Source organism: Sceloporus undulatus, chromosome 2, assembly GCF_019175285.1.
Source record: "Sceloporus undulatus isolate JIND9_A2432 ecotype Alabama chromosome 2, SceUnd_v1.1, whole genome shotgun sequence".
Taxonomy (NCBI): Eukaryota; Metazoa; Chordata; class Lepidosauria; order Squamata; family Phrynosomatidae; genus Sceloporus; species Sceloporus undulatus.
Window position 1 is genome coordinate 38,895,267 of NC_056523.1, and position 14,969 is coordinate 38,910,235.

At 41.9% G+C, this 14,969-nt stretch overlaps 1 long non-coding RNA gene across 1 annotated transcript in view; it reads right to left on the bottom strand.

Annotated features, from left to right (window-relative positions):
• Window positions 1–14,969, bottom strand: part of LOC121923796 — a 46,985-nt gene that overhangs the window by 5,987 nt on the left and 26,029 nt on the right. The window contains exon 2 of the long non-coding RNA XR_006102464.1: window positions 2,449–2,538. This is a non-coding gene — a long non-coding RNA (uncharacterized LOC121923796). The remainder of the gene's footprint in view (window positions 1–2,448; window positions 2,539–14,969) is intronic.

Consider the following 14,969-nt stretch of genomic DNA (forward strand, 5'->3'; position numbering starts at 1 on the left):
ATTCCTTGATTCATTTTGAGTTCAAGAAAACATTTACAGTAATACACTTCCAGATATTGCCTTCTTCATATTTATACAGGAGGTATGAAAACATCCCCATATTGCTGTGTCTTTTTGGTTGTGGGGTGCCAAAAATAGAGAGCATTCTTCATTATATATTCCTCTGTGGTTAGCAGGACTATTAAAATACATCTTTGTAGGAAGAAATATCTGAAAGAGCATTGGTTAATTAAATGCACAAATTAATTACTGCTCTGAAGCCTCATGTAACCCATTAAGTAGCTTTATATACCATGGCTGTTAAAAAAATTATGAGTTCCAGGTATGGTGATTAGAACTGTGCATAGTATCTAACAACTGATCTTAGTGATTAGTGATTTATTGATCATTCATTAGCTATAGTAAATAAATGTCATTAAATCGTACTATCAATGCTCAATTCTAATAAAATGGTCATGCATTCTTTCTGGGGGGCAAACAGGCTGGCTTCCTGCTCAGCAGTTATGATGTCAAAAGTCTGATTTAGGACATCACAAGCTCTTTTCATGGTCATTGCCCATGCCTAGCTACAGGAAGAGCATTGGACACAGCACTACTCACCCTTCACTATTCTCTGGCTACTCCCTATGAATAAATTGTTTCTCATTCTTGTTTCCATCCCTTGGCTGAAAGATAAATGTGTCCAAGCACAACATACAAGACTGCTTAATACCATATGCATCAATCGCATTGCCTTGGAGATATCTTAGGTCTTCCCTTTGCTTCTGGCTACAGGTAATATTGCCCTTTTATAAATTGCTGCTGAGTTGTTGTTTTATTCCAATGCTAATCCTATTCAGGCAAGAAAATCAGGTCCCTTCCTTGTGCTTGCCATATTTTTTTAATTCTCTGCCTATTTTCTCCTTGTTCTCTCGCTGCTATAGACATAGAGCCTAGTCTGTCCCTAGAGTAAACCAGCTGGGCTTAGGCAGTGGATATATTTTATTCCTTGCCATCTAATCTTTCTAATAACTCTTCCCTATCTTAGACAGGAAGGATCACTGAGGAAACCAGCCCTGCAGAACAGTACATTATTAGCTTGCTGCAATGGCCTTTGTGACTGGCAAGATGCTTGTAATAAGTGAATGCTTATCAATGATCAACAGGATGAAGGGAAATGGTGATGATACCAATGAATGAAGGGCACTCTTCCTCAGCAGGAAAAAAAATCAGTCCTTTCTCCCACTGGGCCCATTATGCAGATAAATCACATAGTCTGCTCATCATTTTCTGTAATATATTCCCTAGCTGGGGCTCATATAGCCACTTTCTATTCTGGCGTTTTGCTGTATTGTGATAAAGCTGCTAAATGGATAATGCATTATCTTCTAATTCTACATTCTTATCATAGCAACTTAGCTTACCGGATCTTTATTATTATTATAATTATAATTATTATTATTATTCTGCTTAAAGCAACCCGGACTTCCGGACTTTTTCTAATTTCAGAACCTGCTTGCATCCATATGTTTTATTCTTTTGTTAACAAATCCACCTTAAATTCGAAAATGTTACTTTCTTGCTCCTGGTTGTTGTTGTTTTTGATGACCGACAGTGATTTTAAAATGGTAAAATATTGCCCAATATGGATCTCACAGAAGTTATAAAAATACCATACCCCACAAAATCAACAATGAAATTAATAATGAAAGGAAATAATTGTATTTCTGAGCACGGTGCCAAAACTTTCTCATCATTTAGCTTTAACAGACATTCTTTTTCAGTCTCTGGCATTGTTAATACTAGGATATCGTGTTTTTCTTTACGTCAGCTCTCTTCCTGCCCAGAAATTTGTGAGTCTTAAAGCAAGAGATAGTTCTAACAGCAAAGGTTTATATTGTGAGAAATCTAGAATAGTCATTGCTTCTTTGTCCCAGAATTCTAAATATAACTTCATATGTGCAGTATCCAGCAGATACTCATAGCAGTTATTCATTCAGGATGTGCTCTCCACTTGAGACTGATTCTAAAATACAGACCTCATAACTACATCTGGCACAGATTTTTTTTAAATTGCCCCCTCCCCTCCCAGTTACCACATGTGTGGATGCAAGACATGGATTCTAGAGGGATATATTATGGTGCTTCTTTTTTCAGAGATCTGGGCATAACCCTCACCAGCAATCAAAGTGAATACTTGGATACCATATTTTGTTTTACTAAATATTCCCAGGTGGTTTAGATAAAGAAAGGAAAAGTCAAGTCAAATTTATTTATGCATCCTTTCCTGCAATTACTGCAGAGTCAAAGTAAGTTCACGACAGATGCAAGGTAAAAATTAAATTGTTATTGTTACCAAAACAATGTTAAAAACCAATACAATATGAAATCCTTAACAATTAATTGTACTAAAAACACAAGATTACAGCATACTTTCAGCATTGCATAAAAACCCTAGAGTTCATTTACCTTTTTGGCATATCTATTATCACTCTGTTTCCAATTAGGACAGTGTATGAAAATTGTCATGAATATGCTTGCAAATTTCTCTTTCTTTTTCTGTAATGATGAGGTAAAACAGAATCAATAAATAAACAAATAAGCAGACCAGATTATTTTTGGTGGAGTTTTTTGACTAATGAGATCATAGCATAGGGACCTCTGCAACCCCAGCAATACAATGGAAAATGTAGCCAGAAAGGAAGACAGAGGAAAGTTGGGGTATTCCTGATGTGACTGAATATTAGAAAGAGTCTTTATTAACAGCGTCACAGCCTTTTCCAGTTCTTATGCGCTACCTGATTAGTCCATACAAACTTCACAACTGCAATTTCCCTTAGATGTCCTGGGGTGATGGTGTACCATATACGGCAATGTTAGCATTAATTATGGCTGTACTTCATAAAATCACACACAACACAATGTTTGTTGGGGGGAACTTGATTATGTATAAAGTTTGGAATGGAGGCTGTTTAGCTAAACAGTGGCATTTTAAAAAAAACAGCCCACAAAGCTATGTTTAGCGAAAGCCATATGGAGGAAGCACACCATGGAACTTGCATAATGAGGATTTATTACATGCTGATTAGACTTCAGATATGGGAATTTATTCTAATTATTAATGTGACTAAACTTTACATCAGTAAGCAGCTACCAAAGTGGGTCTTTAATTTCAGCAACAGTATTTAACATGGATTGTAGTTCAGATAGTGTAAAACTATCTGCCAGGAATGTTGGATCTCACATTTAGTTTAATGCTAAAATGTAAGCAAAGCTGTTCAGATAATAGGCATGTCCTTCCTGTTTTAGTTCAGCATGAAAGCAAAAGTGGGAGCATGAGAAATGAATGGGGAAAGCTGCTTAAAGAAGGTAGCTGTGTTAAGCATTACCTCTCCGAGAATGAGTTTAAGATGGTTTCAGTGTTAGGGACAAACTACACGTGGATTGGAATCTTTGCTATTGTGCTATTATGCTAGTGTAACCAGTGGCTATTCTAGTTCAGGAATGGGGACAGCTGTGTGTGTTGTCATACACCACTTATTGGGCTAAGGGGAACTCCATAGGGACTCATTGTGATAGTGCATGGAACTAGACTTCTACATAGAATACTGCCGCTGTTGTGCCCAGATAGAAATAATCAATAAGAGATGTAATTTACCACAAGGAACAAGACACTATATGCAGTCTCAGGAATAATCCTAATAATTTCATCAAAGGGGCCAGTGAAGGAGGAGCTGTGGTCATCATAGACAAAACGGACTACATGCAGGAGACTGAGAGGCAACTGCCCATGCTACATTTTACAGAATCCTGTCTAACGATTCCACAGATAAATACTTGAAAGAATTACTATATACAGATTACTTAGGGAATTTCCCATGGAAGTGCAGAACCAAATCCGAAAAGATATACTCCAGGAGCCTCAACCAGGTACTTTCTACCTATTACCCAAAATAAATAAACATGGTAGCCCTGAACGGCCCATTGTCTTAAACAGTGGAACACTCACGCTTTGTGCCTCTGGATATATAAAAAATAAAATAATAATAAAACTTTAATAAAACTTTATTTTTATACCGCCCTTCCGAAGATCAGGGTGGTTTACAGCATATTAAAACAATAAAACACATCATATACATCAAAACAACAAGGTTAAAACAATACACAAACAGAATAAAGCCCCGTTAGCCTGTCCTCTTTGCCACAGAAGAGGAAGGGAGGCCCACTGGACTTTAATCGGGGAATGCATCCTGAAATAGAAAGGTTTTAAGATCCTTTCTAAATTGGGCCAGGGAGGTGGCCGAGCGGAGCTCAATGGGCAGCGTGTTCCAAAGGGCCAGGGCGACGATGGAAAATGACCTCCTAGTAGTGGAGGTCAACCTAGCCCCGGGCACCCTAAGTAGTTGCTGCCCAGATGTTCTGAGGGCGCGGGACGGATTGTACGGGGAGAGGCGGTCCTTCAGGTATCCTGGGCCCAAGCCATTTAGGGCTTTATAGGTCATTACCAACACCTTATATTGTGCCCGGAAGCGAATAGGCAGCCAATGCAGATCTTTGAGCACCGGTGTAATATGGCTGGCCCTGGAAGTACCAGTGACCAGCCTGGCTGCCATATTCTGAACCAATTGTAGCTTCTAGGTTTGGTATAAGGGTTGCCCCATGTAGAGTGCGTTGCAGAAATCCAATCTCGAGGTTACCAGAGCGTGTACTACCGTTTCAAGGTCCCTCTGGTCCAGGTATGGGCGCAGCTGGCGAATAAGCCGAAGCTGATAACAGGTGTTCTTGACCGTCGCATTCACCTGAGCAGTCAGGTGAAGCGACGAGTCAAGAAGCACCCCCAGACTGCGCACAGAGTCCTTCACAGGGAGCGTGACCCCGTTCAGGACAGGTGGAACTACCGCCATTCCTGGACCAGGGGAACCTATCACAAGTACCTCCGTTTTCTCTGGATTCAATTTGAGTCGGTTTTCCCTCATCCAGCCCATTACTGACTCCAGGCACGCCACGAGAGGAGAGACGCCATCCTCAGTCACTGCATCAGTCGGAGACATAGAGAAGACTATTTGGGTGTCATCAGCGTACTGATAACCCCACGCCCCATGTCTCCGGATGATCTCTCCCAGCGGTTTCATGTAAATGTTAAATAGCATGGGAGACAGAATGGCTCCCTGAGGGACCCCAGTTTTAAGGGCCCTCTCATCGGAGCACACGTCTCCCAGCTGCACCATCTGGGCACTCCCAGAGAGGTAGGACCGGAGCGCAGTGCCCCCGATTCCCACCTCTGCCAGGCGCTCCAGAAGGATACCATGGTCTATGGTATCGAAAGCCGCTGAGATGTCCAAGAGCACCAACAGGGACACGCTTCCCCTGTCGATGCCCAGACGGAGATCATCGACCAAGGCGACCATGGCCGTCTCAACCCCGTAACCCACCCGGAAGCCAGTTTGAAATGGGTCCAGATAATCCGTTTCATCCAAGACCGCCTGAAGCTGGATTGCAACCGCCCTCTCGATCACCTTCCCCAAAAATGGCAACAGCGAAACTGGCCGATAATTATTATGAACCAGGGGGTCGAGGGAGGGCTTTTTTAGTAGTGGTTTTACAATGGCCAATTTTAATGCGGATGGAAATTGCCCTTCCCTCAAAGATGTATTAATAATCCGGCGTAACAATAGTTACCGCCGGTCCCCCCTGGGCCGCTAACCATGAGGGACAGGGATCGAGAGAGCAAGTTGTCTTCCGAACACTTCCGAGGATCTTGTCCACATCATCGGTACTTACCAACTCAAACTGATCCAGTTTAATGGAGTCCACGGAGGCTCTGGACGCCTCTACCCTAGGTTCTGCTTGAATGTCGGCGTTAAGACTATTAAATAGGTCGCAGCAGGCCTTAGAAGGTTCAAGGATCTGGTTCGGGGCAGGAGGGAGCTGAGTTAGCTCCCTGACCACCCTGAACAACTCTGCTGGACGCGACTCCGCGGACGCGACACGAGCAGCATAGAACGAGTTCTTAGCTGCTCGCATCGCCTCTCCGTAGTCCTGTAACAGTTGGTCTAGGAGAGCCTTGTCGTCTAAGCGAAGGTGTTTCCGCCAACGGCACTCTAGCCGTCGCAGTTCCCGCTTCCTTGCCCAGAGATCTTCCGTATACCAGGGCTTACGCTTGGAAGCGGGCCTGAGAGGGCGCTTAGGAGCGATACTGTGTATAGCCCTAGAGAGACCGGTATTCCAAATACCAGTCAGGGCATCAACAGTGTCGCCGTCACTTCCAACCATGTACCCCTCTAAGGCTTCCTGGAACCTTTTGGGTTCCATCAGCCTTCGAGGGTGGACCATCCTAATAGGTCCGCCACCCCCGGGGGGGATCTGGGTAGAGACCTTGATTTTTGCCTCCACCAGGAAATGATCCGTCCATGACAGGGGGGAAATATTGGTTATTTCCGCCCACGGATTTTCCGCATCCGAACAGAAGACCAAATCAAGAGTATTACCCGCACAATGCGTATGACCCACAATCAGCTGGGACAGGCCCATGGCCACCATGGTATCCATGAATTCCCGAGCCGCACCGGATGGAACATAGCTGGCCGTGAGAGAGATGTTGAAGTCACCCAGGACAAGTAGCCTGGGCGTCTCCAGCATCAGTTCAGCGACCAGCTGTGTCAGCTCGTTAAGGGAGTCCGTTAGCGCACGGGGTGGCCGATACACCAACAGAATCCCTAGACTGTCCCTCGCTTTTAGGGTCAGGTAAATACACTCGATATAGGACGTCTGTCGGATGTGGTTCCTGGTGAGGGACAAGGTGTTCCTATGTATCAAGGCCACACACCACCCGCCCACCTAACCTGGGCTGGTCCTTCACCGAGAACCCGGCATATATGGCCAATATTCTTACACCACATGCCACCAGCACTTCCAGCTATGTGAAGGACACTACAGATTTTCTGCAGAAATTACAGTCCATCTGTAATCTCCTAGGGAATGCCATCTTAGCCACTATAGGTGTAGAATCCTTGTATATCAATATCCCACACAAGGGTAGACAACAAGCTGTCAGGGACCTCATTCCAGATGGGATGTTAGCAGACTTAGCCACGAAAGTCTGACACTTTGTTCTCACACACAACTACTTCACTTTTGCTAACAACATATACCTTCAAGATAACAGTCCTGCCATAGGCACATGCATGGCATCACATTATGCCAACATCTTCATGGTTGACATAGAACAACATGTCCTCAACATGTACCCAGAAATCCCTCCTCTGCCTGAGGTAGATGACTGGTGATGTCTTCATAATTTGGACACATGAAGAGGACTCACTCTAGACATTTCACCAACATTTTAACAACTTCCACCCTACCATCAATGTCAGTCTGGAACTATCAACAGAACAAGTTCACTTTCGAGACACCATCATATAGCTACACAGCAAACAAGTAACTATCACACTATATTGGGAAATCCTCTGATTGCTACATGTGAATTTGGCCCTCTGTATCCAGAGATTTTTTACCCATGGATTAAAGCACCCACAGCTTGAAAACAACACATAATTTATATATTTAAAATATATAAATTACAAAAAGCAAACCTTGATTTTTCCATTTTATATAAGGGACACCATTTTACTATGCTATTGTATTTAATGGGACCTGAGCATTATGGATTTTAGTTTCCATGGGAAGTTCTGGAGCCAAAATCCAGCAGATACCAAGGCCTAAACAACCATACTGGAGGAGCTTTCCCTTTCTTTATTTAGGTGCAAGAAAACAATTCTTATTCTAATCAGGGAGACTGGATTGATCCCATACCCTCATCCCTTGTTTGCAAATTTCTCATAACTCTGGAGAGTGAAAGGTTTTGCCATATATACTCGACTATAAGTCAACCTCATGTATAAATCGAGGGGAGGTTTTGGGGCAAAATTATGTATTTTGCTATGACCTGTGGATAAGTCGAGGTTAAAACTTGGAGTCTCCTTCAGTGTGTGTATGTGTGCTTGGCAAGAGGGACTCTAACTGAGGCCTTTTGCTTCAGTGTTTCAGCCTTCATTTCAACTTTCACTCCCCAGACAGTGAGGTGGGAGAGGGACTCTAAAAAAACCACAGCAATATCAATCAATCACACAGGACTCTTTCTGCTTGGCTCAAGAGAGAAAGAAACTGCTCTCTTGACTGCATGTAGAAATCTGAAAGAGCTGCTATCACATTACCATACTGACTGATAAATATGTTGACCAGAGATTTTTGAGTCAATTTTTTGGCATAAATTTTTTCACTTATAGATGAGTATATACAGAACATTTCTATTGCTATTTACACACAGCCTGCTTATAAAGATCTCTTCCTAGGCATTTCACTCAAAACATCTGAGAAAGCAGACTGAAGTCTGCAAAAGCTGATGCTACTGTTGGGATATAGAGGCCTGAGAAAATGCACAATGTAGTATTAAATAGTGACTGAACAACAAAGGGTCACTTTCAGCCATGATGACATGGCATTTTTCCTCCAGTGCTGAGTCATGGGAAGTGACATCAGAGATGCTGGTCACCAAGTGCAGTAAAGGGCTGCAAAAGTGCAAAGTCACCCTGGACAGGGGACAGAAATCATTGTGACCCAGGAGGAAGAGGCAGGGCCAAAAAGGCCACATGGAGCCCTGGTTATAAAAGGGGTGTGTCTCAAGTCACAGTGTGGGTTGTGGATGATGGTGGACGGTGCTGTAAGTTGTAAGTTGTAAGATAGCCTTATACAAAGTGGAACTTCTGAAAAATAAAAGCCCTGTGAAAAGACATTTGGCTAGAATCTCTTTTGTCAGCTTCTGGAAGGGGAGAGGCATTTTCCAGTTTGCACACAGCTGCCTGTCGCCTGTGAGGTGGTGACCCTGGTGCGAAAGGTTGGCATGACACATCACGCACTGCACAACCAACACTAACAGCTGCCAACATTTTTCTCTCAGATAGTCTCAAAGATCCCTTTGCACACAGACCCCCCACGTATGTGGCCCTGAAGATCCTGTCATTTCCTTGCCTACATTTTAAGAATTTGTTGGCATGGTTTTTGGGTGAAAATTACCTAAAAAGTATTCTCAAAATCCACCATGTACAAAAATGGACAAAAAATGCCTGCCAAACTAAAAATGCACAAAAACACTTCCTGAGGTGTGCAGGAATACTTTATTATTTCCTCTGTTTCCCCTCCAAAAGGGAATCCAGAAGTGATGTGACACTTCCTCTGAAGGAGGGTGGGGATAATTGGCCCTCGGTCCAAGCGCAGTAACCCACCACTGTTCTAACACAACTGTTTTTTTTGCTAATATTGTATAAAAAGGTATGCAGTATCTCCACATGCAATCAGTTTGACTGCTGGGGTGCAAATTAAGGCAGCCCAGCTATCATCCCAACACTGACAGCCACAGACTGGCCACAGGAATGCCTTCAGATTGCACCCTTGCACCATTGCTTGGCTGCCTGGCTTCATCATTCCTGACTACAGGAAAAGTGCACTGACAGACCTTCTCTGTTAACTTCAGATATGATGGTGGCCAAATAGTTTAATTGCTAACTGTAGTCAAGTCTCCAATTTTAATTTAACAAATTAAAAGTCTAAGGAGGGTTCTTAGATTACAGTACACAGGGAGGAGAGGTTTATCCTCTGCTTCCCTGCTGTGCTCCTTTCAGACTGCCCTCTCAGGTTAGGAATATTATGAAAAATTAACATTTCTCCTATAATATTCCCAGCTATATGTTATGAGAAATTTGCAAACAAGGGGTGGGGATATGGAATCAACCCAGTCTCCCTGAGTAGAATAAGAATTGTTCTCTTGCATCTAAATAAAGAAAAGGAGAGCTCCTCCAGAGGCACCAAATGTGCCAAAAGGTTGCTGTATTTGTTGCTATGGTTGTTGGGTTCTTCTATTCCAAAGGACGTTCCAAGAATTCTGTCAGTGACAAACACATTATTTCTATAATACATGTTAATTCTATAAGATAAACACTAGCGGTGGTAAAATGATGCAGCAGATGATAGATGGCAGAGAAATATTCTAGCCTTTTTTGTCTGATGGGGCCCAGCATCACTGCACAACTACGCAGACTATCCCTGTCCAGCAATCAAATTCAGCCCTCATCACTGGTTATATGGGGCCCCTGGACTGTGGTATTCATGCTCCAGATCAAGACAGGTGACAGATGGACTCCTAAGGATTATATAGTGCAGAAGCAATGAATTTTTTAAAAATGTTTTTGACCATCATATAGCACTATAGCAGAACACAGTTTGACACTGCTTTAACTGCCATGGTTCCATTCTATGGAATCCTGGGAATTGTAGCTTGTTGTGGCACTAGAGCGCTCTGACCGAGAAAGCTAAATAACTCACAAAATTAAAAATCCCTGAATCCCATAGTATGGAGCCCATGGGAAAGCTGTGTCAAACTGCATGATTTGTGCAGTGCAGATTAGAACATGGTCTCCTGTCATTTTTAATCATGGTAGCAAATCAAACAAAAACACATTAGGACAAAACTGGATAGAAGGTAAAAATGGAAAAGGAGGTGATCCAGAATCATCTAAAGAAGCATGAGTTCTTGCAATATAGTTCCTTGGCCTTTGCTGGCTTTTGTCAGTTGTGTCCATTCATTCTATCCTTTTTGTGTGCTGTTTGCAGCTATTTCTTGGATCAATATTAGGCTTCTTCAAGGTATTACTTTTAAAAACAACTGGGACAATGATTACTGAGGCAGTCTCATGGCCTGGAGGACAAATTCTCTATTTCTGATTTTTTTTCTATTTTTTTAAAAATTAGAGTTATACAATTAGAGCAGTTTCATTGAAGCACTATAGCTCTATAATTCTAAATTAAATGATAAAAAAGAATGGAGAAGAAGAAAAGGGAACATACTGTTCAGATATATTTCAAAGTTTAAAAGAAAGCCACTTGGAGGTGGGAAGAAAATGCTGTAGTTGATGCCAGGAATTTCCAGAAACTAGTCTGGGGTCAAAGGAAATGTCATTTTGATGTATTTTTGGGTTTCTCCCGTTAGACAGATGGACCTTGGAGTCCTTGTTAGCATCTTGGCCAAGTGTTAACAGCTGTTCAGTATTTAAGTACATAGCTGGTCTAAAATCTTAGCCAATGTCACTTATATAAATTGACTCAATTTATATTAGTGACATTGGCCAAGATTTTAGACCAGCTATGCATTTAAGTATACTTATTTAAGTAGTGTCTTCTGACTCCAGTCATGACTTACAGGGCATGAGTCACTGTGAGTGATGGGGATCTGTTCTCCTGTCTTTTTCCATCCTTCCTCCAGTGATCTCCAGTGTGACAGTCAGAAGCACGGTCCCTGTTAAAATTGTTTCTCGCTCTGGAGATTGCTTGTGGAAGTAGGGATGGAAACATCAATCTGCTGTACCCTGATTGACAGAATGACAGACCCCCATTTCTCACAATGGCTCCTGCCCAGTAAATCAGGTTGGGGGGACTTTTACAATCTCTTTGTATTCCCCACATAGGGATGAGTGTATAGGGGTAGTGAATATGAATCAGTTGAGAATGCTTAATTCTAGGTTATGCATTTGTAACTGTAAACATGAAGTCCAGCCTTTGTTTGAAACAATTTGCATTTGCTTGGAAGTTTGAGGCTGGAAAATTATATGAAGGCTGGAAATAGCCTGGATGGTGAATTTTCCTATCCTGCTAACTTGCTTGTACAATTCTCATAGCTAAAATCTGTGTGTGAGAGACAGAGAGAGAGGGGGGAGGAGAAGGGATTTTTTCACAAACATTTCATACATAGTAAATGTGTTTTTGTTTGTTTTAGGATAGCCCCTGAAGAAGGCCATTTGGTGATAAGGCCAAAACATGTTGGGCTTTTTTGAAAAAAATAAGTGTTTGAGCATCGTACAGCATGTGGAACCTTGTCTACTTTCATTCTTCCACTGTGAATACATGCTTTCAAGTGTTTTGTTTTGTTGCTACCATGTTTAAACATTGCCTACAAGCTCTCACACTCAACATACACAAGGCCTGAAACCAAGCCAACTAGGTGGTGTCTGCAAGTGCCAGGATACTCTGAGAGCAGCACAGAGTATTCTGGCTCTGGAGCTGCCCTGACATCCCTACATTAGCTTGAGCTGGTTCTGATGTTCAGCAGCTGTTCCCACGTACATCCCACTGCCCTTTCCACTGCTGCCATAGGATGCTTCACTTTGTGTCAGAATGGGGCACCCAGCATTGATCACATGGCTTGGCACCTTATTCTGATGTCAGAGCAAGTGATTTATGCCAGCAGTAACTATGCCAGGTGGCATAGCAGGATACAGTTTGAACAGCTACCCAGTGTTGGAACAGAGGGCTCTGGATCTTCCAGGAAGATCTAGAGCAACTAGTGACTTTTTAAACTCCATTTTAAGTGGGATATATCCTGGATTTGGCACTGAACAGGCTGAACATTATCCCAGCTGTTCATACCAGACTCAAGGATTGGGCCCGGCATTTTCTGGATTCTGAGAGAATGGGGAAGGCCATTTTATTTAACCCATGGAGACATGACCCTAGTCTTGTGTCTTTCTTTCAGAATTTGAACACAGCCCTTTGGAAGTTCCTGTCCAGCTTGACAATGGATGTGGGCAGACACTGAAGGAAGACACTTTTGCTTCTGCTCACCTTCAGGAAATAGAGGCCCCTTGCAGTCTGGCATAGGAAAACCAAGAGGAAAGCAGTAACATGTGTGTATGCCATGGCAAAGCTCCCTTTGATCTTTGCCGCCCCAGGCAATGATTTGTTTTGATTCTTTTATCATGCCAAACCAACCCCACCAATACTTTATATCCAGCATTACATTTGGAGCTGCTTCCTTACTTAACAAGTAGGTATGAAGATTAATTAGCTAATATCTATAAGCTCTTCAAAGAGAGGGCAAGCCTGGTAAAGCAGGTGTTGAAGTGAAGATCAATAAGCCAGCTTGTCTGGATAGCCTTGTTTTGAGTATTTTAATGGGCCATGTTATATCGTCTCTTCCACAAGAGATAGAGAAGTGCCGAATGAACTCCCAGTCAGAAAGAAGCGGTGGGTGTAACATATCTCTGACATTTTCTCAGGTCTTTGGCATTTTGTCCTTTTATATATATCATCTCCATGACTACGGTGGTAACATTTAAAATAATTCCAATGTAAATCTGACAGCACCTCTTTTGATGTGCTGAGTTTCATGTAATTAAGTAAGATGTTGATTGAGAAGGTTAGAACTGCCTTGCCAAGGATTACAGTACATTTTGTGATTAACAATCAGAACATTCTCGCTCCCAACCTCTATCTAATTTAGCAAGCTGGGGGATCAGTGGAGAATAAGAGAGACTGCAGTCTGAAAGCTGTAAGGTGGGCGGGCAGGGGGAAAAGTAATTTTCACCATTTCCCACATTCAAGATGTTTATCACAAGCTTGTATCATTCACGACAATTCTTGACTTCTGAGATTAAGTCAACATTCAGACTGCTTTCATTCAGACAGCTACCAGAAAGGAAAGATCTGATTTGTTGGTCGTGCTTCCTGCAGTTTTCTGTGTCTCCCTTGGCAGATTGTAATTATAACAGAAAATGGCACAAAATCAATTCACTCTCGTGACAAAAGATCTATGTGCATGTCTGTTAATGACCCCAAATTGAGCCATTCTCTTTGCAATCTTGAAATTATAGGTTGTTTGTGGATAAAAAGGCCAAGCTGTGTTTTCTGACAACGAAACATAGTGCTGTGAGATCCATGGGTTAAATCAAGCTATGCAGAAAGCCAAATTATTAGCATAATGATTGGGCTGGAAATTTAATGAGACATGGTTTGAAGTCTGAATTAATATAGCTTTCTGTCTGAAACTGTGGGAACATTCATTATCACAAGCTCACAAAGCAACTACATGTGTTAATGTGTGCATATATGTAATTCAAACAAATGAGTTTATCAGTTTATATCAGTTCTCTGTCACATTTGGGGTGACCAAAAAAAAAAGGTTGGGCTATAAGATACCAGGGTACGGCTTTCTATAACTAGAGCTACCAAAGACAGAGAGCTGGTTCTCAAATATTCATCCCTTTACTCATTGAACTGAATTGTTCTCCTCTGGTATCTGATACTCAGTATCACAGACTTCATTCACAGGCCCATCAGGGTACGATACAGAACCTGCATGTGCTTGTGCATATGGATACACATCTTGCAAAATCTATACAATATTTTTTGTTATATATATATGTGTGTATGTGTGTGTATGTAAATTTCATGCCTTTTATTAAATTTATTGATTTATTACCTACCTGTCTAAATGCATGAGAATAGAGATCGGCAGGAAGGATCCACCTCTGTGTCTCACTGGAGGGGGAAATTTGATGTTCTTTTGTTGTCTGTTTTATTGAATCACTTCCTGTATTGCTATGTATTTTATATGTATTATCCTACTAGAGAGGCCCCTTCCCCACCATCTTTCCCTTCTCCTTTTGTGTCATGTCTTTTTAGATTGTAAGCCCGAGGGCAGGGAACCGTCCAATTAAAAAGATTGTATGTACAGCGCTGTGTAAATTTACATCGCTTTACTGTATAAATAAAGCTTAATAATAATAATAATAAAAAATGGGAGGACATTAGAGGGGGAATGGAGAATAAAAAGACTTTTTGTCTATGGATTCTGGATCAGTAAATTGTGCCCAACATGGAACTTATAAAAGCAGCATCTGTACTTAGCCTGTATCAATCTATTTACCACTTTTCAAAGAGGGATTAGATATCTTCAGAAAATAGTGCAACAGTTACTAGTTGATTACTGCAAACTCCATCTCTATCCACCACCACTTTGTACTGCCATTTTGTGCCTGGTGGGCCCAGGCTTTACAACTGAGCTCAGTGGGTAGGAAATTTTAATACCTTTTGTTTCATCCCATAAAGTGCAGTTCTCCTTAGATCCACCTCTTGGGGATTTATTTGTTTATCTGAGGAAGCAG